This window comes from Cervus canadensis, chromosome 14, assembly GCF_019320065.1.
Source record: "Cervus canadensis isolate Bull #8, Minnesota chromosome 14, ASM1932006v1, whole genome shotgun sequence".
Classification (NCBI taxonomy): domain Eukaryota; kingdom Metazoa; phylum Chordata; class Mammalia; order Artiodactyla; family Cervidae; genus Cervus; species Cervus canadensis.
This window is the reverse complement of record NC_057399.1, coordinates 34,433,537-34,458,388: the sequence shown is the minus strand read 5'-3', so window position 1 is coordinate 34,458,388 and position 24,852 is coordinate 34,433,537. Positions and strand designations below refer to the sequence as shown.

The following is a 24,852-nucleotide window of genomic DNA, read 5'->3' as shown; positions in this document are numbered from 1 at the left end:
TAAGATAAGCCCTTTAAAAGAGGGTCTATAAGTCAAAGAGGGAGTCAGAATTCTGCTGCTAACTTGAAGCCCAAAGCTGCCACACTGAGAAGGCCTATGAGAGGACCATATAGGAACGGAGTGGCCTCTGGGAGCAGAGAGAAGACCCCATGTGATAGTTAGCTACAGAATGGGGATTTCAGTCTTACAACCACAAGGAACTGAATTCTGTCTACAACCTGAGAGCTTGCAAAAGGGCTCTGAGCTCTAGAAAGCAACATAAGCCAACTAATACTGTGACTGCAGCCTTGCCAGATCCAAAGCAGGGAACCCAGCTAAGATGTGCCCAAACTCCTGACTCACAGAAACTGTGAGACAATAAATATGTTGTTTTAACCTGCTAAATTTATGATAATTTGTTATGCAGTAATAGAACACAAAAACAATCACACCTCATACACACTGATCAACTGGTCACTCTCCTACTTGACATTTATGATGCTGTCCAGGTCTTTTCAGGATGGCCTCTTCAAGAGGAGTTTTATGATTTGCACATAATATATGACTGATAATTTTGTTGCTGAGTTGATATTATACTGTCATGCTTTACAGGAAGGCATAGCAAAATACTACATGGTTTACCTCAGGCCTTCAACACATTTTACTTTTAAAATAAACATCCTTTGTTATATGATGACCTAACCATAAACCATTCCATTAAAATACCATTTCCAAAGCAGGAAATAAATTCCAAATATGTACACCCTCTAAAGACCCATGGTTTGGAATTTTTTAATTTTCTGAGCTTTTTAGACTCTATCACTAAGCAACAAAATAGCGACTACAATTCAGCTAAAAATGTTCACCCAAATGCAATTCTAACTTCTCTGATCAAGAGTGAAATCAAACACTTCTGCGTAGAGTTCTGACTTAATAGGTAGTTCAAAACTTGTGATTACCAGTGAGAAGAGGGAAGTGGGGAGGAGCAAGATAGGGTAGGGAATTAAGAGGTAAAAAATACTATATATATAATAAATAAGTTGTGCTGTGTGCTTAGTCACGCAGTTATGTCTGACTTGTTGTGACCCCATGGACTGTAGCCCACCAGGCTCCTCTGTCCATGGGGATTCTCCAGGCCAGAATACTGGAATGGATTGCCATACCCTCCTCAAGGGGATCTTCCCAACCCAGACATTGAAGCCAGGTCTCCCACATTGCAGGCAGATTCTTCACCACCTAAGCCATCAGAAAAGCCCAAGAATACTGGAGTGGGTAGCCTAAAGCTCCTCCAGGGGATCTTCCCAACCCAGGAATCAAACCAGGGTTTCCTGCATTGCAGGCAGATTCTTTACCAGCTGAGCTACCAGGGAAGCCCCAATAAATAAGCTACAAAGATGATATTAAACAAGGCAGGGAATATAGTTAATATTTTATAATAACTATAAATGGAATATAATCTTTAAAAATTGGGAATCACTGCTATACATCTGAAACTTGTATAATATAGTAAATCAACTATACTTCAATAAATATTTTCTAAAAATTAAACCCAAGCACAAATTAGACCCAAGCACAAATGGGGAGGTCAGACCCATACCAAAAAAGTAAGTTCTATTATGGATGATTTTACCCATAAAATACTGACCTCTCTCCCAAGCCCTCCCTGCTCCACTAACTGGCTTAAGGTCAGAGCATGGAGAACAGTGAATTCTGGTTATTTGTGTTCCCCTTCTATCATGTGTTTTCTGCACAACCTTGCTAGGATTCCATCATTATCTTCATGTATACCAGTTAGATAACTGAGAAGATTCACACCTCTCACAAGTTTGCTAAAATCAAATGAGCGATGCATATGAAATAATTTTCAAATGAGAAAATATTTCCATGAATGTAACAAATGCTTATTTCTTAGAGAACAATCATTTTACAGAACGATAGAAGCTCAACATTAAAGAAGTCTGATAGAATTCTGAAAGACACCCAACTGGATGTTTGAATTTCTTTTCCAGTACCCTACAATTATTAATTCATCAAAAATGTATAAAACACAAACTACCACCTATCCACTAAGGAAGGTCCTTTCAAGTGGTCTGTTGTTGATATCCTGCAGTGACAAGGAATTCACTATGTCCCGCGGGTCCACATTCTATCTGGTGCATTTCTAATTGTCAGAAACATCTCTCTTGTAGTAAGAACCTGCTGCTGCTGCTGCTAAGTTGCTTCAGTTGTGTACGACTCTGTGCGACCCCCTAGATGGCAGCCCACCAGGATCCCCCATCCTTGGGATTCTCCAGGCAAGAACACTGGAGTGGGTTACCATTTCCTTCTCTAATGCATGAAAGTGAAAAGTGAAAGTGAAATCGCTTAGTCGTGTCCAACTCTTATCAACCCCAAGGACTGCAGCCCACCAGGCTCCTCCGTCCATGGGACTTTCCAGGCAAGAGTACTGGAGTGGGATGCCATCCAAGTATCCTTATGAGTAGCTAGGTTTGGGGGGTGAAAAGTAAAATGACAAGTGGCACTTAGCCACTAGCTGGGAGATATGATTTGCACATCTGAAACAATAGTGAATAATGCACGGCAGTGTGTGCATGGTGTGCAGACTGATTAAATGCACTCAGGAAGGCTGAAAAGAAACAAAGAAGTCTTCTCAGGGGAGGCAGAACTTAAACTAAGCCTAAATGTCAGCTAGAACCTGAGGAGCAGAAGTAATTTCAGATGAGATGAACAAAATCAACAGAGGCAAGGAATGCACACATGGGAAAAGACTATGTGTTTGACCATAGTGGAGGGTCCCCAAGCTTGACAAAGGAGTGTGAAATTGATATGGTGGGAACCTTGAAGTCTCTAAAGGTTGCTGAAACATTATTAGTTTCATTCTCACAAGAGCACATTGTATCTGAACAGAAAACGGGTGTTCTTCATCTAGAAGAGGAAAATAAAGACATAGAATAGGTCTAAAATTCCTCTAGCTTTAGAGGAAGCTAGGCAAAAGGCCAGTTCCAGAGAAGAAAGATTTAAAACAAAACCAGAGCCTCTGGTTGTTGAATCGGCTGTAACTTGTTTTACAAATTTGTCTAAGGAAATTGCCAGAAGCAAGTGACCTTCTGGTCACCTGTTCCTTTGTGCAAAGTGGCTTTCTAAATTTTGTGTAAAATTATTTGTTCTCTGCATTTTGCCAAGAGGAATGGAGTATTTTTTATCAGCTCAATAATTCAGGATTCCTCTGATGCAGACATCATGAATAAATGAAATCTCTTAAAATTTAGAGTTTTTCTATACTTTACTTTCTGAATATGCCTTACAGAGAAGTTTCTTTGAGTAGGATTTGGGGCCATTCTCATGCTCCACCAATACCCACTCAGGTGGGTACATGTAAGTTACGTCTGGGTGAAATGACTGAGGATAGTTCTCTTGTACTCCACAATACTGGATGAACAACACTCCATAGAATACTATGGTGGCCAGTTTTAAAAAGTGCTACACCAGGGAAGCCAGAGAAGCCACCCCAGTCTGGGCCAGCACTTAATCAGATTTATTTAACCTTAGTAATTTGGGTTTTAGGACAGGAGACCAATCAACGTCGTTTACCATTCTTTTGCTCCCTAGGGAATACAAGGCCCGGCCGCAGGACAGTCCCTACTCTGCTCTGTTCCTCTGCCTAAAGTGTGTGCTCTTCATTTATCCAGATGCGCCTGTACTCCAGACTGTGAGCAGCTCACTTGACTCTGGGCATAGCCGAAAGCAGGGGCACCCAGTACCTACAGCAAAGCCTCCTTCAGGACTGCAGAGGAAGGCCTGTGTTCCCCCTTTCGACTGTTTCCTCTGAGCAAAAATTGAGGATCAGTAGGTCACCTCATCCTAACTCCCTTCTTCCATGAGCCAGATTTCAGGGCAATATCCTACCACCATTATTGTAGCTTATTTGAGGCATAAAGGAGCTTGTCTTTACTCTTAATAGAACTAGAAAAGCAAGCAGGTAAGCATTATTTTTGGAACAGCCAATGATGTTTAACAAAGACTTTTCAGATATTACACATTGCCTTCATTTTGGAAAAAAAAAAAATGCATAGCTTTCCTTCTGGAAGGGAATCCTTGCTGGATATAGATTTAGAGCAGAAGTCAGCAGATAATCTGACAAACCTCTAGGCTGCCATGAGACACGAAAGACACTGTGATGTCAACGGACAGAGTCTCAGCATGTTTCCAAAGGCCTCCCTGAAACTTGTTGCACTGTGCTTGGTCTCTGTCATGTCTGACTCTCTGCAACCCTACGGACTGGAGCCCACCAGGCTCCTCTGTCAATGGGGATTCTCCAGGTAAGAATACCAGAGTGCGTTGCCACGCTCACCTCCAGAGGATCTTCCCAACCTAGGGATCGAACCCAGGTTTCCCACATTGCAGGCGGATTCCTTACCATCTGAGGCACTTAAACTTGCTATGACTGACAAATCTTTATTTCCCAGATAAGTCACTTTTTTCACAGTTTAAAACAATTTTGTGTGTGCTTTCCATTGTGGAGAACACTGTGTGTGAAACAAATTGAACGTGCAGTCTCCATCCTCAAACACTCAAGGGGCATATAGACATGAAGATGAAGGCAAGTATAAGTAAGTAGATGGTGGGGAAGGTGACTTAGAAAGGCTGGTGCCTACACCACCTTTCAACAGAGTCTGTGATGCTTGGCAAGAGAAGAGGGTAACTCTGGAGGAGAGCAACACAGCAGGAGTATCAGCAGAGGGTAAAGGATAATACTCATAACTTGCATTGACCCAACCACCATCTCAGGTGATCTCAACCACCCAATGCAGCAGCAACTCTTCCTCTGTCCATTTCACAGACTAGGACACTGAGGCCTGGAGAGGAATAGAGCTTGCCTAAGGCCACATATATATGAAGTGGAGAACCAGATTTCAAGCCAAGAAATCCAACCGTGATCTCACACCACTGAACTCAAGATACCACAAATTAGATGTGTCACAAGTATTTCCCAGTGGAGCACCGCCCAAAAGAAATATAATGTGAGCCATATGGTGATTTTAAGTGTTCTAGCAGATATACTGAAAAAATTCTAAAGGATAGATGAAATTAAAATGAATATGTTTTATCTAACCCAAGTATCCAAAATGTTTTCATTTATATATGCAATCAATTTTTTAAAAAGCTATTTTAAAAAACTACTGATGAAATATTTTATATTCTTTTCTCCATACTTAGTCCTCCCAACCTGGTGTTTATTTAATACTCACATCTAAGTTTGGACTAGCCACACATCAAGTGCTCAACAGCCACAATGGCCAGTGAACAGTACAACTCTGCTGTCTACTATGAGAGAAGTGAGTTAGCATGAAAACTGATTTGAGAGAAAGATGGTAATACACAGATTTAGAACCAATTAGAATGGGAAGTATCATACAAATTCAAAGTATATTTTTTAAAACATGTTTTCATCCTTGCAACAATAAATGACAACTTTTACCTGCAGAGGACAATTGTAGACAGTCCACAGACACCAAGTACTATGAAGAATCAGAGCATGCAGGGTTCCAGCTATTCCACTTAAGCATGATGTTCCTAGGCAACATCTGGCCAAGGTGTTGAGCTGAGGGAAATGCCTAAGACAATAACAATTAATTAACTGATGGCCTAAGTGCTTCCTGCCCTTCTTTCCAATTTTCCAGATTAAAAATGCCAATTAAATTAAATGTCTCCCTTTCCACTCAGACTCATTCAATGTCCACACCCAGGCTGAAAGCTTCCTCTTGCCAACAACTGTCACCATCCCTTAGCTAAGATTTTGAACTACTTAACCAAAGATGAGAAAGAATGAAAGACTTTCTGATTAATTTCCATTTCTGTGTCATTACAACTAGCTTTATCCTCTAAAGCAAGAAATAAATCTCACAGCCTAGGACCTGGCAGTTGCAATCACTAATACCCAGGAGACTTGGAACTTAAACATCATTTCTCTTGGCTTGGGTGATGCTTCTAAGAGAGTTTAATCCTCACTTAAGTCATTCTATTTCAATATTGCTGTCAAGGAAACACAATCTTAAACCAGAAAAGAAATGGACTGGGGTTTTCTATTCCCAGTTCTTACCCAGAATAAAGCTGTTCTGCATTCCATCAAACTCATCCCTGAAATCCTTCACTCACACTAAAATGTAAATAACTACACCTCAGTACTCTGTTTCAAATCTGATCAAGTAGCAGAGCCCCTGAAAATCATGTTCTTCTTGAAATATCATTTAAAACTTATAAAAACTAAAATTTTGAAAATTAAATTATACAATTCTCTATTAAATCAGATCCCATCTTAGATTCCAGTATTAGTATATGCTAAGAGTTTTTTTCATAGTATTTGAAAAGAGTTGAATAGAGAAAATTTTACAACTGATAATATCCCGTCCTTTAACAATTTTAACCAGAGTCAATGAAAATGGCTATAGCGGAGTAGCAAGAAACCTCTGAGAACTTAAGTTCCTTGGAACTTTAACCTGAAAACTAATAGTTTACAGAATCAGCCACTTTTCATGGGCTTTACCTTTTAACAGGATACAAGACTTTATATTTGGATCATGGACACAGTGAACAGACTGGTGGTTGCCAAGGGAGAAGGGGCTAAGGGAAGGAAGGAGTGGGAAGTTGGGGTTAGCAGATGTTAACTTTTATATATAGAATGAATAAACAATAAGGCCTTACTGTATAGTACAGAGAACTATATTCAATATCCTATGGTAAACCATAATGGAAAACAGTATTTTTTTTAAAAAAGGATGTATATATACATATATAACTGAACCACTTTGCTGTACGGCAGAAATTGATACAACACTGTAAATCAACTATAGTTCAATAAAAAGAAAATGTCAAAACTGAAAAAAAAAGACTGTTTAGCAGTAGAGAAGTGATGTCAAGTCTTAGCTACTAGTAGAAGAGGGCTGTTTTCGACTTACAGTCTGTGGTTAATTCCCAGAATCAAAGTGTCAGCAGGGAGAGGATGCTGATTAAGAGCCAATGCCACAGTTTATCCCCAGTTTATTGCACTGAATCCTGTCACCAGCCCAGAATATGGCAGGAGTGGGAGGAGGGGCGTGGAGAACAAGAAAAGGAAGATCAACACACCAATGAGGCTGAGACCTGAAAAATAACAGTCCCGTGTTTAAACAGGCCCTGGGATGCAGTCCTTGCTCACAAGGCAGCCTCTATAAAGCCATTACTGGTCGCTGCCAGAAGTCTTTGCATCAAGTCCCCTGCCTACAGCCAAAGTATTGAAGCCAGAATTGCAAAGATTCGAAAGTGGTTGACCACAGCTGATTCAACATTTTATCATGAAAAAGATCAAACATATGCCAGATAGAAACCTAGAATGAACATGTACTCATCACTCAGCTTCAGCAATTATCAATATATGGTCAAGCGTGTCAACCTATACCCTCATTCACTTACCCCACACATACATTTTATTATTTTGAAACAAATTCCGGATGTTATTTCAAGCATGAATATTTCATTATGCAGCTATTTAAAAATAGGGCTCTTAAAAAAATATAACCCTAATACCATGATCACATTTGAGAAAGTTAACAATACCTTTATATCATAAAATATTCAGTTAGTGTGGTCTCATATTTTTAGAAGTTGGGCTGTTTAAATAAGAATCTTAAAAAGTTCATATACTATATTCTGTTCCTATGCCCCAATATTTCCTGCAAACTGGAAGGCTTGATTATATTTAGATTCAATTTTTTTTTTTTTTGGCAAGAAGATTTCATAGATGGTTGTGTACTTTCTATTGCATCACATCAGGAGGTACATAACACCTGATGTTAATATTGATCAACGAGTTCAGGTGTTGCCAGCCTAATTCATCCATTACAAAGTTTCCTATCAGCATGTCAACTAACGATCTTAGTGGGCACTGATGTTAATTGCTTAGATCAATTATCTCATTAAGGATTGGGATCTTGATATTTTAAACCAATCATTCTCCTCACCAACTGGAATTTTTCTATAAAGAAAACTTTCAAATAGTTGGCTGCTCCATGGGACAGTTTATGCAGGAAAAACAAATTAAAGAGTGAGTACTTTGCTCTTATTTACCTGAATAGCTACCCACTCCAGTATTCTTGCCTGGAGAATTCCACGGACAGAGAAGTCTGGCGGGCTACAGTCTATGCAGTCACAGAGAGTTGGACACTTTCTTTTTCACCTAGGTTCAGAATAATGACTGGTTCTCTAGCATTCCTCATAGGTGACTGATTATTTTTTGTATATCATAAATTATACATATAAAATGTGTTTCAATTCATTCACAGTTATATTCTTTTTGATTGTCAAAGTTTTCCATCTTTGGCCAATAAGAGTCCTTCAAATTGGCTCCTGAATCTTTTTAACACAACCTCCAAAGTCTTTGGGGGTTTCCTTGTTTCCTGATACAAAATGTTCCAGGCTCACCTTATACATTTATTATCCCAAACATGGAATCTACCATTTTCCCACAAATCCTGGGGGTTTTGTGGTGGTGGTAGTGATTGTTTTCTTCTAGAAAAGACTGTTTTAGCTCTCCCTACCTCCCATTTCTCCTTATTCCACCAGAGAACCCAGGCTAAGGAACAAATAAGTTCTACAAAGAAAAGCCATCACCAATTGGCAGCCCTCTGGTGATGACAAGTAGTAGGTCTGACACTAAAGAGTTTATGTCCAGCAGAACTTAATTCCATAGGAATCCAGGCTCCAAGGATGGGAGGAAGCCTCTGCAGCCATCCTGCTACCACCCTAGGGATGATACCCAGCCACCCAGCCTGAAGATAGCAGAGGACAGTGAAAAGCATTACATCTTTAATGACATAGTTGAGTTACTGAATCAACCAACTGGAAGTCACCCTACCTCTGGACCTCCTAATGTGGGAGATAATAAATTTCCTTGTTGTTTAGTTCCATTTGAGACAACCCTTTCAGTTACCTAAGACCAAGTCCTGAAAGACTACACATCCTTTGTGGACGAGACAGGGGTGGAGCCCTTCCACCCGTTTCCAAGAGAGCCTGACTTCAGCTTGTTTCGCTGCTGCCACCTGGCTCAGACCCACTCCCAGCTGTGGCCCAGGAGTCTAAATCCTATCACTGCTGGTCACTTGTCTAGAAAGCCTGGCATGTCCTCTCTCTTTACTCCTCCAAAGCAGGAGCGCTACACTGAATGAGTAGCAATCTTACATTGAAGATACTTCAACTATCCTGGTTCCAAGAGATTTGTTGGCCATTCCCTCCACAGAGAATTTGTCAATGACTACTTTCCTTCAAGGATCCTAACTTCCCACCATATTACTGAGCTCCACTCTCTCTCTCTTTCATCCATTCCTACTTTCTTCTCCTGCACGTCCTTCTAGCATCTCAAGGTGCCAAAGCACAACCCCAAACTTCCTGTATTTTACTCTGCAGAGCAGTTTCCTCACCTATATTTTAACTTCAATTCCAGGCATGCCCAGATACCTTACTTTCAACCAAAAAAAAAAAAAAAAAACAGGCTCCTTAAGGCATTTCCCTAAACAAAAGAATAATTCTGTCTCTGAAAGAGGAATTAATTCTGCCTTCCTCTTGGGTCAATCTGTGCAAATTCAGTGAGCTTTCGAAATATCATTGATTTTCTTATTATTAACATTTAAAACAGTAATAATGTTATCTAGCTTGTAGCAGTGCTAGAAAGCTTTATCAGTGGGTGAGACTGGTAAAGTTATTTAACCTCTGCTTCATTTTTCTTATGTGTGAAATGAAGATAATGACACCTTCCTCACAGCTCACAAGGTTATTATGGAGATTAAATCAATTAACATATGCAAAGGGCTTTGAACAGTGCCTGATACATAATAAGTACAACAACTGGTAGCACCTGCTGCTGCTGTTTCTGTTAATTTATCAAACATCTTTGCTCGAAAAAGGGTGTTGGAGGGACCTACTGTATAGCATATGGGACTCTGCACAACGTTATGTGGCAGCCGGATTTGGGTGGGGGTGGAGTTTGGGGGAGAATGGATACACGTATGCATGTGGCTGAGTCCCTTCACTGTTCGCCTGAAACTATCACAACATTGCTTGTTAATCAGCTATACTCCAATACAAAATAAAGAGTTTAAAAAATAAAATGGGTGTTGGAAAATGGTGCCACGGGATAGATAAGAGCCCTACAATACAAGGTTATGGTGAGGACTGAAAGATCTGCGTAACCTAAAACAGCACCTATGATATAGTGGCTGATAAAAGGCAGGCTCTTCAAGCTTAGAAGTCAAGTCCTAGTGTATGTAAGGTACCCGCACATGGTAGATCAATAATGTGAGAGAGCATGTTACCTCCAGGGGAATGAATGACGTTAAGATGGATCGTTGGGGCACCTGGAGTTTCCAAAAATCCTGGCAAGAGGCCCCATTGTCATTCTCACAGAATATATCATTGGTTCCTGTTGCAGCCCTTAATAGTATTACTAGTAGAAGGTAACAGGGGGGAATTCCCTGGCTGGTCCAGTAATCAGGACTCAGCATTTTCACTGCTGAGGGCCTGGGTTCAATCCCTGGTAGGGGAACTAAGATCAGGCAGCAATGTGGAGTGATGGCCAAGCAGCTGCCTATTCTAAGTCTTGCCGTTCCTCTTCTGTGGGGAAGGAGATGGACGGGACCCAGTCTCCGCCCACAAGAACAAACAAGAAGGAAAAGCCCCCAGTTGCACTGCCCACTCTCATCCCCTTCCTGCCTCACCTCGCTAGCCCAGCGTGGTGCAGGCCAGCCGCTGAGTGCTTGTGTTGGGGGTCAGTTTCCATTCCACAACTATCACCCGCCACAGTGAGTCAGCAGCAAGCTTACCGCACCAGGGCTCCGGGTCTGGACGGCTTTCCCGAACAACCGGGATGATCAGAAAACAGACAACCAACCTTTCCCTCAGCTCCTTCCGGGTTTTCTTCCTCCTCCTAGACTCGAATGAGCCAGCAACCCCGGGAATTTGGAACTCACAGGGAAGTTAGAAAACCAGAAAATATAACTGAGCCCTGCGCCCAGACACCAAACATTGCCAAAGATGTGGGTCCAGGTGACCGAAGGTGTTAGAATCCCTCTGGAACAATCACTGGGTCGCAGGGAGCTGGCGGCATCAAAGACTTTCTGGACCCTTCCCAAGATCGCGGGGAAAGAAAGGGTGTGGCTTCTCTGGGGAGGCGGACCAATAGGAGCCACTCAGAGCAAGCTGGCGTCTCGTGCGCACGGGTGTGGGTCTTGAGCAGCAATGAGGATCACCTGGGGGCCAATCACAGGCCAGCAGTCTCACCTGGTGAGGCAGAGCGAGTGGCCACGCCCCAGATCCGCGGTGCACGTGGCAGGGTATCTGCCGAGCGGCCCGGCGATGTGATCCTGCCTCTAAATAGCAGAAAATATAACATCAGGTACTTGGGGCCACTAAAACACTGCGAACCTGGAGAAAACCTCTGGAGTTGCTTGCTCAGAAACCCAGAGCTCCATTTCTTAGGAACAAAAACCCGATGGACTTAGTTTGCTTCAGGAGTTTCTCATTCATTCTGCCAAAAATAGATCCCTGGGCAGCGGAGAGGAAAGCCTGAAATAATAATGATCCTGGCTACCCAGAGAACTGACCATCAGGTGATAATAGAAACCTCTTAAGAAAGATGCTAATTAAATGCGTCTTCACTAAAATGGTTACATGGCTATTATCTACCCACTCAGAGAAAGCGAGAACCACAAAGTCGGAAACATGGAGAGCAGCAGGCTTCATTGTCTTCTGTAAGAAATGGCTTTTTTTTGGCTCAGTGCTCCGTCAAAAATAGTAAGTGTTAATGTATCCCTTATAATCTATCTGGCTAGCTAACTAGTTTAATCCATCACACAGCATGTGAAACAATAAAAGCAGGTTGGTAGTGACAAGTTAATAGTAGAGGCAAGAAATAAAATGGAGAAACATACTTTGATTGATCGTAGGGAACTATTGGGCGCTACTATAGATGGACTCTGCCTGATTTTATATAGTGGCCAATCAAGGCAAAATAGAACTAGTAATTTAAAACTTTAATATGTCTCCTCAATTAAAAATTTAAAAGGCCAGTGGATATATTGCATTCTGATTGAACAATAAAAATTCAATTACAACCGACTCTCAAATATCTACAAGTAGATCCACCATAACAAGTCTTAATTTCAGCTTCTCCTTGGCCTGATTATCTGCTCTCCCAGCCCAACCCTCCTTGCTACCAAAATCTCTACTTTGCCTCTTTCTTATACCTGTTATGAAAGGGATGTCTTTGGAGTAGAAGCATTTAAAATCAAACATCTCCTTTACCTGCAGAGACTGTGGGAGAGTGAGAAGTAACCAATCTTAGAAGATCTAGAGGTATCTATTTAGACTGCTTTCTTACTACAGTCTGAAAACAATAATGTCATCCATCCCCAAACTTTGAGGGAAAATTAGGAAGTCTCAAAGAGGCAAAATGGAAAACAAGCATGGCTCTCCAAACCTTCTTGTTAACCATTATAGTGGAGCTTTTTAGGCTCAACTAAATCTAATAACTGCTTCCCAGATGGTGCAGTAGTAAAGAATCCGCCTACCAATGCAGGAGATGCACGAGACATGGGTTAGATCCCTGAATCTGAAGATCCCCTGGAAAAGGAAATGGCAACCCACTCCAGTGTTCTTGCCTGGAGAATTCCATGGACAGAAGAGCCTGGTGGGCCACAGTTCATGGACTCACAAAGAGTCGAATATAACTGAACAACTGAGCACTCATGAGCAAATCTAATAACTGAAGTTGGAGCCTTCATGATCTGTTTAGTAGCTGCAGAGCAGAGTCGGGATCCTTACAAACAAATCTTCATGCTAGCAAGACTCTCTCTCTCTCTCTCTCTCTCTCTCTCTCACACACACACACACACACACACACACACACACAGGAGATACATACAAGATTAATCATTGCAAAACATTGGCAACAGTCAAAAATGCGCATAAAGAGAGGACTGGCTAAAGTATGGCACATCCAGCAATGGGTGGTTCAAAGCTCTAAAGAAAGAAAAGCAAATCGCAAAGCTCCCTCTACACTAATATGAAATGATCTCCAAATCATATTGCCAAGTTTTTTAAGCAAGATGGAAAATGATATATGTGCTATAAAACCAGCTATGTAAACGTTGCAGCTACACACACACACACTTACTTATATATGCATAAAATATCTCTCCAGAGGTGTGTAAGGACCTCAAATCTTGGTTGCCTCTAAGGTAAGGAAATGAGTGGGTGGGACAGGAATGAATTCACTTCTATTATACACTTTCGAATCATTCAAATTTTGAACATGTGAACATAGTACCTATTCAGATACAAATAATAGATTACACAGTTAACCCCGCTAATCTCTGCGCCCATCTATTCCACCCCTGTTTCCTATCAATGTAGTCACTCTCTGCTTTCTGTGTGTGCACACACTGACCCCCCTGGAGTGTTCTTCTGTAATCTCCCTTTCTGTCTCGTCTTTGTGCATCAGGACTCACTTCCCCTGAAAGAGATGACTTTATTAACATTTTTCTCTACCTCTAGGTTCCAGACCCAACAATTTAATAGCAAATTCTCTAGCTGTGCTTTTGTCTGCCTCCACCTGAAGGCCTGGAAATATATTAATGTCAATTCATCAGCAGAGCAGTATTTTTGTTATTGACTTTCAAGGTATAACCTACACTCGGTTATAGGTTGCTCAGTTGTGTCTGACTCTTCTGTGACCCCATGAACTGTAGCCCTGCAGGCTCCTCTGTCCACGGGATTTTTCAGGCAAGAACACTAGAGTGGGTTGCCATTTCCTCCTCTTGGGGGATCATCCTGATCCAGGGATCCAACCTGCATCTCCTGCATTGAAGGCAGATTCTTTACCACCGAGCCACCAGGGAAGCCCCCATAAATGATATACTCCCTGTAAAATACAGTTGCTTCTTCCCCAGAGCATGACTTCAGACCCTATATTAACCCTGTGGAGGTGCAAACTGGGGATTTCCTGCTTGGATTCTCACAGCCCACTCCAAAGCTCCTGGGCTCACCCAGTGCACAGGGACATGGTCTTGACCAGACCCCAGGCAAGCAGAGAGCTGTAGAGTTTGGCAGTCCACTGCTGCTATAGCCTCCTACAGCAGCAAGATGTCACAGAGGAGGGCTAGTTCTACCAGCTGTCTCAGTGCTTGGTGTGCTGTGGGGAGGCCTGGCGCTCCCAGTCTCTATTCATTTATTCAGTCCTGTTCCCCTGTTTAGGACACCCTACCAGAGGCCTCCTGAACCTTTCCCACATGCTGCGTTGGCTCTGCTCACCACCTCAAACTTCCTTTGGAGGAACTGTCTTTAATCCACTGGTGTCGTCTGCCAGTGGACCAACCAATCAGTTTCCTTAATATCAATCTCAGGAGCAGGGATTGACGTCTCAGCACCCTCTGGCCTGAAGGCTCTGGACTCAGGTCGACTCTCCAAAGGAAGCCACAAGAGGTCCTTCTGCCCTCCTTGAGCAAGGAGTATGTACTTACCTTCAGTTTGTGTAACTAAGAAGCACCATGGAAATGACCCTTCCCTGCACAAAGTCAGATCCAAGGTGATGTGCTGCCTCTACCCTTAAATGCAGCAGAGACTGGCATAAGCCTTACCTCTCACTCAACCCAAACTAGGAAGTTCATTTAACCTCTGCTTAAACAGACATACTTTTTCAAAAACGAATGTAGTTTGGAATGTCTAATAATGTTACAGCCGATGACTTTATCACAGAAGGTCACTGACAGTATTGAGTCAGACTTTCCATTTCACAATTTATAAAGAATATGAAGGATGTGCCAGCATACTAGGATGATCTTCATAACATGGTGATTTGAATCATTCAAGAGTCAGGTGGTAGACTAGAGATAGCTTGGGCTTTGGCATCAGATGGATATGTTTGAAAAGTGTCTTTTCACCTCACTAACTACAACCTCAAGCTTCTTCATCCACCTGAGCTCCAGTTTTCTTAGCTGTAAAATGGGGATTGTTCTGAGGATTAAATGATTCAAAGCGTGTGGACTGCCTACTAGCACATCACAGGCACTCAGTTAGTTCTTTGCCCCTGAAAACCTACAGCAACAAAGCCAACATAATAATCCCTAAATTGGATTACAATGAAGTGATTTTATCCATTTAAAGTAACTATGCAGTTTAAGCACAGTTTTAGAGCTACAGGAGATTCGGGGAGATGACTGCTGGCTGGCTGAGCCAACAGCCCCTCCCAAGCACCCCCTGCCTTGCCACCTTCCCCCGTTAAAGCTTCAAGAGTTACATGTGCACTTTACCAGCCTTTGTTGCAATGGAGAGTGGTCAGGTCATGGCTCTGGCCAAGGAGACAGTAAGTCAAAAGTCTACTAGCAGGTTTCTGAGAGATAAAAAGGACGGAAATATCTCCTGGCTACTCCCCCTTCTTTCTGCCCTTAGTGGTGACTTGATGACTGGAGGGACAGTAGCCCTCTTGCAACCATGAGGTAACAACATGAGGAAAAGACCAAGGAAACTGCAACAAAATTTGCTCTAATATAATTAGTGAACCCTAGCGGCTGCTTTCCTCTGGATGTATTGTTCTATGAAATAATTCAAGCCCTATTTGTTTTAGCCTTTTAGCAAACTTTTCTGCTACTGGTAGCTAAACATTTAAACACCAGTTGTAAATGTTACAGATGTTGCCCTCAAGGAAACCATATTCTAGTAGTAGAAATAGGATACGTTTTCAAATTTCTAAAATACAAAGTGGGAGTTATAAGTATGATTTGACAGAGTGCAATAAATTATATAGAAGTCACAGCCACGTTTATCCAAATAGTTTAAGGAATGCTGGTAGAAGTATTGTATATTTAAGTGTAGTACTTTATCCCATAGTCAGCATTCTAAAACACAAATACATTACTGCATATAGCTGAGCTCTTCAAGAGCTACAAATGAAAGACATATTGCCTGGAAAATATCCAATTTTACATACACTTATCTCTAGCAGATATATGAAAACCATAAAGCAAAAGGATTTAGAAGCATTGTAGAGAATCTGACAATGCCCAAGGTTATAAAAAGTCAGATTTCCTAATTTACTGCACAACATGCATTTGGTTTGCTATTTTCCCAAGTATTTCATTGTTAAACATTGCATAGATATGACAAAGTTTCATATTTGCCTAATACTACAGATAGAGCAAATACACAAAATTGAAGAGACTGTAGATATCTTCACTTTACTGAATTTTCCCAATGTCTTATGTTAGGTTTAAGTGAAAAGTTGAGAGTGTATAGCATATTTTGCATACACTGTATCAGCAGAGAGCCAAGAGTATTTTAGTGATTCTGTTTTGCAGTATGTGTACTATTAACAAAGTATCTGAAAAATAGGCATAGCTTTTTGGATAATTTACTACGTAACTCTTAGGACAATGGAAAACACTAATACCAGCCTCATGTTTAAAAACATTTCAATTAAATTTGCATCCAAAATTGGCATTGCCTTACCCCCAGAGACCTCACTAGGCCCAGCAGTGACTAAGCTGAGAAGGCTGTGTATTATAATGAAAAGAACATTGCTGCTGCTGCTAAGCCGCTTCAGTCATTTCCGACTCTGTGCAACCCCATAGACAGCAGCCCACCAGGCTCCTCTGTCCCTGGGATTCTCCAGGCAAGAACAGTGGAGTGGGTTGTCATTTCCTTCTGCAATGCATGCTAAGTCACTTCAGTTGTGTCCAACTCTGTGCGACCCTATGGACAGCAAGTTATCTTCAAAAGAAGTTCTGGCTCTGGCTCAGGAAATTGCTAGGTGTGCGACTTCAGGGGTGTTGCTAACCTGTCTGAGCACCAGTTTTTTCATTGGTAAACTGCTGAGAATAACGCTTCTTTCACAGGGTCATTAGAAAGGTCGAATAAGAGAAAAGGTGGTGATTATGCCTTTTAAACTATAAAGCACTCCACAGATGAATGGTATAAAATCTTCCAGTTCCACTACTGAATTAGGGCAACCGTGAGAAGTGTGCTAAGTTTTGTGTGCTTTTGCTTAATCTAAAAATTACAGAATAGTCTTTTCTAGGCAAATTCGAGGAAATTTCTTAAAACATAGTACAAGGTAAGAAATCTCTATACTTTTTATTTATACCTTTATCCAACTAACTTCTTTAGAATTTTTTTATGTGGACCATTTTTAAAAGTCTTTATTGAATTTGCTACAATGTTGTTTCTGTTTTATGTTTTGGTTTTCAGTCACATGGGATCTTAGCTCCCCGACCAGGGATTGAACCTGTACCCCATGCATTGGAAGGTGAAGTTTTAACCACTGGACTGCCAGGGATGTCTCTCAACTAACATTTATCGGTACCTCAGGTGGTAAAGAATCCATCTGCAATGCAGGAGACCGGGTTCGATCCCTGGGTCAGGAAGATCCCCTGGAGAAGAGAATGGCTACCTCCTCCAGTATTCTTGCCTGGAGACTCCCATGAACAGAGGAGTCTGGTGGGCTGTACAGTCCACGGGTTCACAAACAGTCAGACATGACTGAGAGACTAACACTTTCACTTCCATGGTAGCACTATATAGAGCCCAGGGATAAGCATGATATACCTTCATGTTTACATGGAAAGGTAAACATGATATACTTTCCTGACCTCCAGAAGCCCAGAGATCTCCCAGGCGCTATAACCATACAAACGTGATTATAATACACTATAAGGCAAATTAATAATCAAAAGTATTTCATCATGACCTTCAAAAGGAAATCAAAGGGGCACCTTCAATCTCTTAGTAGCAATCTGAAAGATCAGGGTGGGAATGAGGGAAGAGGAAAAATTGCTGGGTAAAGGCAAATGTCCTCAGTGTTACAGTTTGCTTGGAACCTACCCTTCAAGCAAGGCTTCTCCAGAAGTTAATTTCAAGAACTTCTTTGGAACTTCTCAAATGAGGGTGTGGTCTTGGTTGGCTGACCTGCTAATGGCAATAAAATCTCTTTAAATGAGACCATACAGGATGAATTGCATTAAAATTCTTTCCCCAGTTTTTTGATGGTGATAACTCAGTGGTTCCTTTGACCTGAAGTCAAAGTCTTCTGAATCATGAGCTGAAATCTTTCTCCTCAATACAGCCACATCCAGCTTCCTGGAAAAGAGCTACCTGTCACCATTGTTAAACTAGCAGTACTACAAAATTTTTGCAGAAATCAAAGCCTACTGCATTTACTCAGTAAACACTTCTTGAGGGTCTATTAGACACCAGGCATTAGGCACACAGAGCTAGCTGGGATGTAGCCTTTGCCTTTAGAGTTCTTTCTAGAAATGGTGAGAGCCACATGATAAAAACATGCCAACAAAGCCCTAATGAGGCTATAAATATGGGGCAGCAGAGGTGTTATAAGGGATATAGAGTTGGGATTTCTTAGAAGTTCAGGGAAGAATTTAGGGAGGGGGGGAGTGTTGAAAGACAAGTGGGTTTTCACTAGATGGACAAAGGGGAAGGATATTTTGGGTACCAGTATACACAAAAGCACAAAGGTGTGGAAGAAACCTGGTATGTTTCACGAACAACACTTGTTTTTCCATAGCTGGAGTATCGGGCTATGAGGATATGCCAGGTGAGAGCTGACATCAAGGTAAACTTTGACTAATAAAGCCCTCGGGTCCCAGGCTAAGGAGTTTGAACTCAGTGGGGATCCACTGAAGGTTTTTAATCTGGTTTTAAGATGAGGTGACTATTAAGTGGGGTGTCAGGCCTTGGCTTTCCTGGTGGCTCAGTGGTAAAGAATCCACCTGCAATACAGGAGCTGCAAGAGATGCAGGTTTGATCCCTGGGTCAGGAAGCTCCCCTGAGGAGGCTGTGGCAACCCACTCCAGTATTCTTGCCTGGAGAATCACATGGACAGAGGAGCCTGGCAGGCTACAGTCGCTGGGGTCACAAAGAGTCGGACATGATTGAAGTGACTTGATACGCACGCACATGGGTCTTGGGCCACAGAAAGGATGCTGACCGCTCACTTTGACAGGACAAGAGAGCATTTCCAACCTACTCATCATGTCCATTGTATCTAACAGCTAAAACTCAGAGACTGTATCAAAAAATCAAAATTGAGATACACAATTGATTAAGTACCTAAGTGCTGAAGAGATGGCGTTTTAAGTGCTTACATGTCCCAGAAACAGGCAAAGTAAAGCATCTTCTTAGCTGTTCCCTAATCCAGGAGCTTCTTGTGGTAACTGATAAGCATCCAATGCAATCAATCAGAAGTCCAATGAAAAAGGCTCTGCCCCTGAGATTCTACTGACAACTCAGTCATCTCTAATATCTCTGAGAACACCAGATTCTGTACCTAGTAGTTTTTATGTTATCAGCTTCTCTGTAAAAAAAGAACCATTTGCAAAACAACCAGTAATGAAGCATGCCTTCCTCTCAAGGAGAGTCTTTTACCAAAGCTCTCTAAAAGCAAAGTCCCTCTTAATCCAGCACCAAAAGTTTCAGTGCAAATAGAGGATAGGGTGCAAGTTTAGGCTAAGACTCAGTATGACACAGTCTTCCACTGAGTGGATTGCAAGAACTCCACAGAAGTGGCTAATGCTGAATCAGACTGCAGCGTGCTGCTTTGTGGTGTCTGGTGGCCTCTAGTGGAGGCTCAGGTCTCCTCCCCTCCCCAGTGTCCCCCACCCCCAACCCCCCACAAACTCAGCTCACCTCCAAGGGGAAGAGCGGATCAGGTTTAAGACCGTCTGGTCAGCAGTTGTACTAATAGTTGGGGTTCTTTTATTCTGTCAATAAATGAGGAGACACAACACTCAAGAGTATGCAATACTTTGTGCAGCAGGTATGAATTGTTTTAGGCCACAAATTGAGATGAACAAATAAATACACCGTTCTTTAGTTTTATAGCTCTTTCTCAAATCCCACTTCTTCTTGGTAAGAGAAACTTCATTTTAGGATAAGCTCAGGCAAAGCAGGATTTTCTTTCTATTTACAGATATTTGTGTTCATGTCCCACTGAGTTGTGTAGAGCTGCTTTGGTCAGGAGGAGGCATCTCATTCTCAACCACCGTCACCCCTCCACCAGGTCATTCCCTGGGATGAAGGTGTGCCTGCCTCAGTCCTGCTCACCTGCATCTCTCTGCTGTGGCATTCCTGGGGGTGTCATAGCCCCCTAGGTGAGCACCACATTCAGTGGTAATCTCTTCTGGCCCACTGGTCCTCTCTGATAGGTGAGAGGCCTTCTCTAAGGTGGTAGAGGGCAGATGGGGTGCTGTGGGGTGTTTTTCCATGTTACCCTGGGGCTGTGGAGGATCGGTGGGGCCATCTTAGATTCTCTTTGATGAGAAACACGCCATGGGCCAAGGTGGATGGGACAAGAAAACTGAGAAGCTTAATATCTTCCTGGGCTTCACCTGTGAAGCAAGACACTGGTCCATTCTAAGCTAGGGGCCCCACTCCTGAAGCTGGGACCTCAGTCACTGCCCAGAATTCAACTACCCCAGTTGCGCGTGCCCAGGAATCTTCCTCGGGTCTAGACAGGGGGTGAAGCTTGCTTGTCTCCCCAGCCTCTTACTTCTGATTCACACAGACCCCAAAGCTTTCCCTCACCTCCATCTCTCAAGAGTCTTATTGCTCTCATGAGTTTCAAAAAACCAAGTACTGCTTCTTTGTTGAGGTTCTCATCTCTTGGAGTGCTAAAGCAAGATGTCACTGACTGAATGGGAAAGAACCAAAGATCACAGGAATTCACTGAGGGAGAAACACAGCAGTTGATGTGTCCCATTATTACACGGTCAATACTCAGCTTCCCAGGTGGCGCCGGTGGTAAAGAACCCACCTGGCAATGCAGGAGACTTAAGAGACACGGGTTCGATCACTGGGTCAGGACGATCCCCTGGAGAAGGAAATGGCAACCCACTCCAGTATTCTTGCCTGGTGAATCCCATGCACAGAGGAGCCTGGCGGGCTACAGTCCACAGGGTCGCAGAGAGTCAGACATGACTGAAGTGACTTAGCACTCAATATTACACTGTCCTGCTGCGATGGTTTCATCATGAAACTGAAGAAGTGGGATGCTTTGAGCCTGCTTCGTTCCAGGATAGGGCCCATTCCAGCCTCATTCCCTCTGTCTCTGCCTGTCTCTGTGTGTGTGTGTGTGTGTGTCTCACTGTGTCTCTCTCTGTCTTGCTGTCACTCTCTCTCCCTCCTAGTATAGTCCACAAGCTCAGGATTTTTCTGAGGAGATGCACACCCACCACTTTGTATTCTTCCTATCAGACAGGTGAGGTATGAAGGTGTGAAGAGCTGGCCTGAAAATGCCTCTGGTGGAAGGTCAATGAGTCCGTTCAGCTCTGGTCTTACAGATGAAAAGAAAACCTTCTGTTATTCTTTTCTCTTTTATCTCAAGTAGTCTCCATGTGGTCCACCCTAGATCACTAGAAATCTGCAAGTAGATTTAAGCCTCAGAAGTTAGTTTGTACTGAGGACATGAGGGAAGTCTCTGTGCAGAAGTCGACATTTGACCTTGGTCTTGAGGGATGGGAAGGATCAGGTGAGGGAGGGAATTCCAGGGGGAGGGATCAAGGAACACATGTAGGGAACAAGGGAAAGGGGTAAGTTAAAGATGACCCCAAGTTTCTATTCCTGGGGTATCAGGCAGATGGTGGAGCTCTGAACACAACTGAGGCTTCTCAATTAGCCTTCATTTTTGGCAGCCATGTGTTGTATTTTTTTAATGCATCTTGCCTTCTTAAAAACAGAGATCACCTTTTATTCATTCATTTACTCATGTTTCTACCTTGCAACCTTAACGAATACCAATACACACTGTAATTCCTGAAAATATGCCATGGAAGATAACCTCCATCCTGTTCACTGACTTTTCTCCATTTAGCAGAATATTGCCCAAATTTCATATTGCTCTATTTTCCTCAAAAAAAATGTAAGCTCTGCAGATTAGAGAAAATCAATGTTGTTTCTTCACTACTTATTTTAAACTATAAACTGGATGAAATTAATGTATCTTAAATCATGGGTATTTGACAATTTAACCTTCAAGATAATATTGCAAACCCTCCAAACATTCTTTTTCAGGGTCCTTGGACTCATTTGCTATTTACCTTGTCAGCAAGGTAGTTTTTCCTAACATGAAAAAAGGAACTTCACCTGTTGTAAATATATCCTAGTAAATTATTCGCCTCCACCTGGAAATATAGAAATCTCTAACTGCCAAAGCACGTCCTGATTCTATTTTTTGATAGTCACAAGACATACAAGAGAGAAGCAAATAAAAATGCCCTTTAGTTTTGCTGAAACACTATACTACTCTCAGTTTTTCTCATCATACCAGAAAATTCCATCTGGTTTAGCTGACTGCAGTACAGCTCAGCAGGTTGGATTGATCCATGGCCCCTTCAGAAACCCTCTCTTTCCATCTTCCACTCCCACTACCACCACCCCCCTCCCCAATAGGATAAATGCCCATTACTTGAGAGACAGGGGCTAGTTTCCTGCAGAAAATACAGCCCTGTTTTATTCTCCTGCTCCTGCCTCTCTATTGCACATGCCATCAATCAAATCAAATACAAGAGTATCAAGAACTAGTGCATATTCCATGCAGAGTAATTACGGAGAATGTAGTTGAAGAGCACAGTGATTTCTGGAGACTTCTGAAATCCTAGCCCATGGACAGCTGAAGAAACTATTTGCAAGCATGCACCTGACTCTGCTTACTTACTTGAGAGTATCTGAAAAACTCTTTGCATCCTCAGGAAGTATTAAAAAAAATCACTTCTTCAACACAGAATATTTGCCTGCATGGAGGTTTAAAACCCAACCCTAAATTTTCTCCTGCAAGGTTTCTTTGTCTTTGCTCATTCTCACTCAATCTTTTCTTTCCTGAGAATCAGAGAGAAACACCACACAAGTCTCATCATCTTAAAAGCCAGATGACACAACTCCTCTCAGAAATTCTCCATGGTTTTTGGGTTGGATTAACCCATTCATCTAGAACTGAGAGAGAACTTTTTCCCCTTGAATATCTTGAAACCAGTCTTGCCTATTCCTATTCCAGAGTCAGTGAAGCCTATGGCTTCACTTCAAGATCAGGGAGGACCAGAGGGGTCAGAGGCATCAGCTCCCAGGCCAGCTACGTTTCCTCAGCATTTTTATCACCTCTTGATTCAACTTAGACCGACAGCCATTTTAGAGCTGTAGGAGATCTGAGCACCACGGAACCCTAAACTGAGAGGTTCCACCCACTTTGAGGAGTTCTCTCAGACCCAGAAAGCTCAGACAGAAGAGAGATGTTGGGCAGATGGCGCCCCTGTACTGAATCAGTTCTCACACAGTCTCATTTGACCCCAGGTTATTGCCAAATTCAGACTTAGACTGAAGAAAGTAGGGAAAACCACTAGACCATCAGGTATGGCCTAAATCAAATCCCTTATGACTATACAGTGGAAGTGAGAAATAGATTTAAGGGACTAGATCCGATAGACAGAGAAACTGATGAACTATGGACGGAGGTTCGTGACACTGTATAGGAGACAGAGATCAAGACCATCCCCATGGAAAAGAAATGCAAAAAGGCAAAGTGGTTATCTGAGAAGGCCTTACAAATAGCTGTGAAAAGAAGAGAAGTGAAAAGCAAAGGAGAAAAGGAAAGATATTTCCATTTGAATGCAGAGTTCCAAAGAATAGCCAGGAGAGATAAGAAAGCCTTCCTCAGAGGTCAATGCAAAGAAATAGAGGAAAACAACAGAATGGGAAAGACTAGAGATCTCTTCAAGAAAATTAGAGATATCAAAGGAACATTTCAGGCAAAGATGGGTTCGATAAAGGACAGAAATGGTATGGACGTAACAGAAGCAGAAGATACTAAGAAGAGGTGGCAAGAATACACAGAAGAACTATACAAAAAAGACCTTCATTAGCACTTGTGTTTGTTTTTGTTTAATTTGTGGACAAAGACTTAACAGACAAGTGCAAAAGTAAGTCCTCTTTTGCAACCCACAACTCATTGTTCAGTATGAGTTTTGATACAGATAAGAAGGAACATGATCCATAAAATGGGTGTGTATTGATGAGCATAAAGATTGCTTCCAGGGCTATAAAGTTAAATAAGCTTTTAAATTACCAGCTGTATTGATCCTAGTACTCAGTTTTAATGTTGACATAAAACAAACGAAGATGGGCTCCTCTTTTTAGGCTTTTATCTTCGGAATACAGTGTCTGGATTTTCCAAAGGTATTGGCATATCCCAATGATCTCTGTCAAGTTCTAGGGTGTGATAACATAGGAATTAATATCATTTGAACTTGATAAGCTTTTAGAGGAACCTATAGTGAACTGCTTGAGGAAATTGGATCTTAAAGATTACAGGTGGCAAACTTTGAAGTGCACTCCACTGAAGATCAGAGAGGCCCAACTAAAACAGCTGTGGCATCACAGCTGTGGATTGAGCAGAACTTTTTGTAGGGCTGCCTTGAAGGTGACAACTTTGGAGGAACTATGGTGACTGGCAGTGGAAAGAATCAGGACGTGTGAAAATCCTTAAAAATTTATTGACTTAAATAATAATGTTATGAATAAAAAGAAACCTTTGTGCAGAAAAAAAAAAAAAGACCTTCATGACCCAGATAATCACAATGGTGTCATCACTCACCTAGAGCCAGACATCCTGGAATGTGAAGTCAGGTTGACCTTAAAAAGCATCACTATGAACAAAGCTAGTGGAGGTGATGGAATTCCAGTTGAGCTATTTCAAATCCTAAAAGATGATGCTGTGAAAGTGCTGCACTCAATATGTCAACTACCGTGGGCCACAGGACTGGAAAAGGTCAGTTTTCATTCCAATTCCCTAAG

General features: G+C 42.0%; 1 long non-coding RNA gene and 1 other non-coding gene across 2 annotated transcripts; one reads left to right on the top strand and one right to left on the bottom strand.

The window, feature by feature from the left end:
• Positions 1–6,775: 6,775 nt before the first annotated feature.
• Positions 6,776–24,316, bottom strand: LOC122453087. The gene is made up of 4 exons (XR_006272943.1): positions 23,904–24,316; positions 17,184–17,196; positions 12,741–12,742; positions 6,776–6,788 (listed from the first exon to the last, which is right to left on the bottom strand). It is a non-coding gene; the product is annotated as an uncharacterized LOC122453087 (long non-coding RNA).
• Positions 23,920–24,047, top strand: LOC122453466. Its single transcript, XR_006273084.1, has one exon. It is a non-coding gene; the product is annotated as a small nucleolar RNA SNORA40 (small nucleolar RNA).
• Positions 24,317–24,852: the final 536 nt, after the last annotated feature.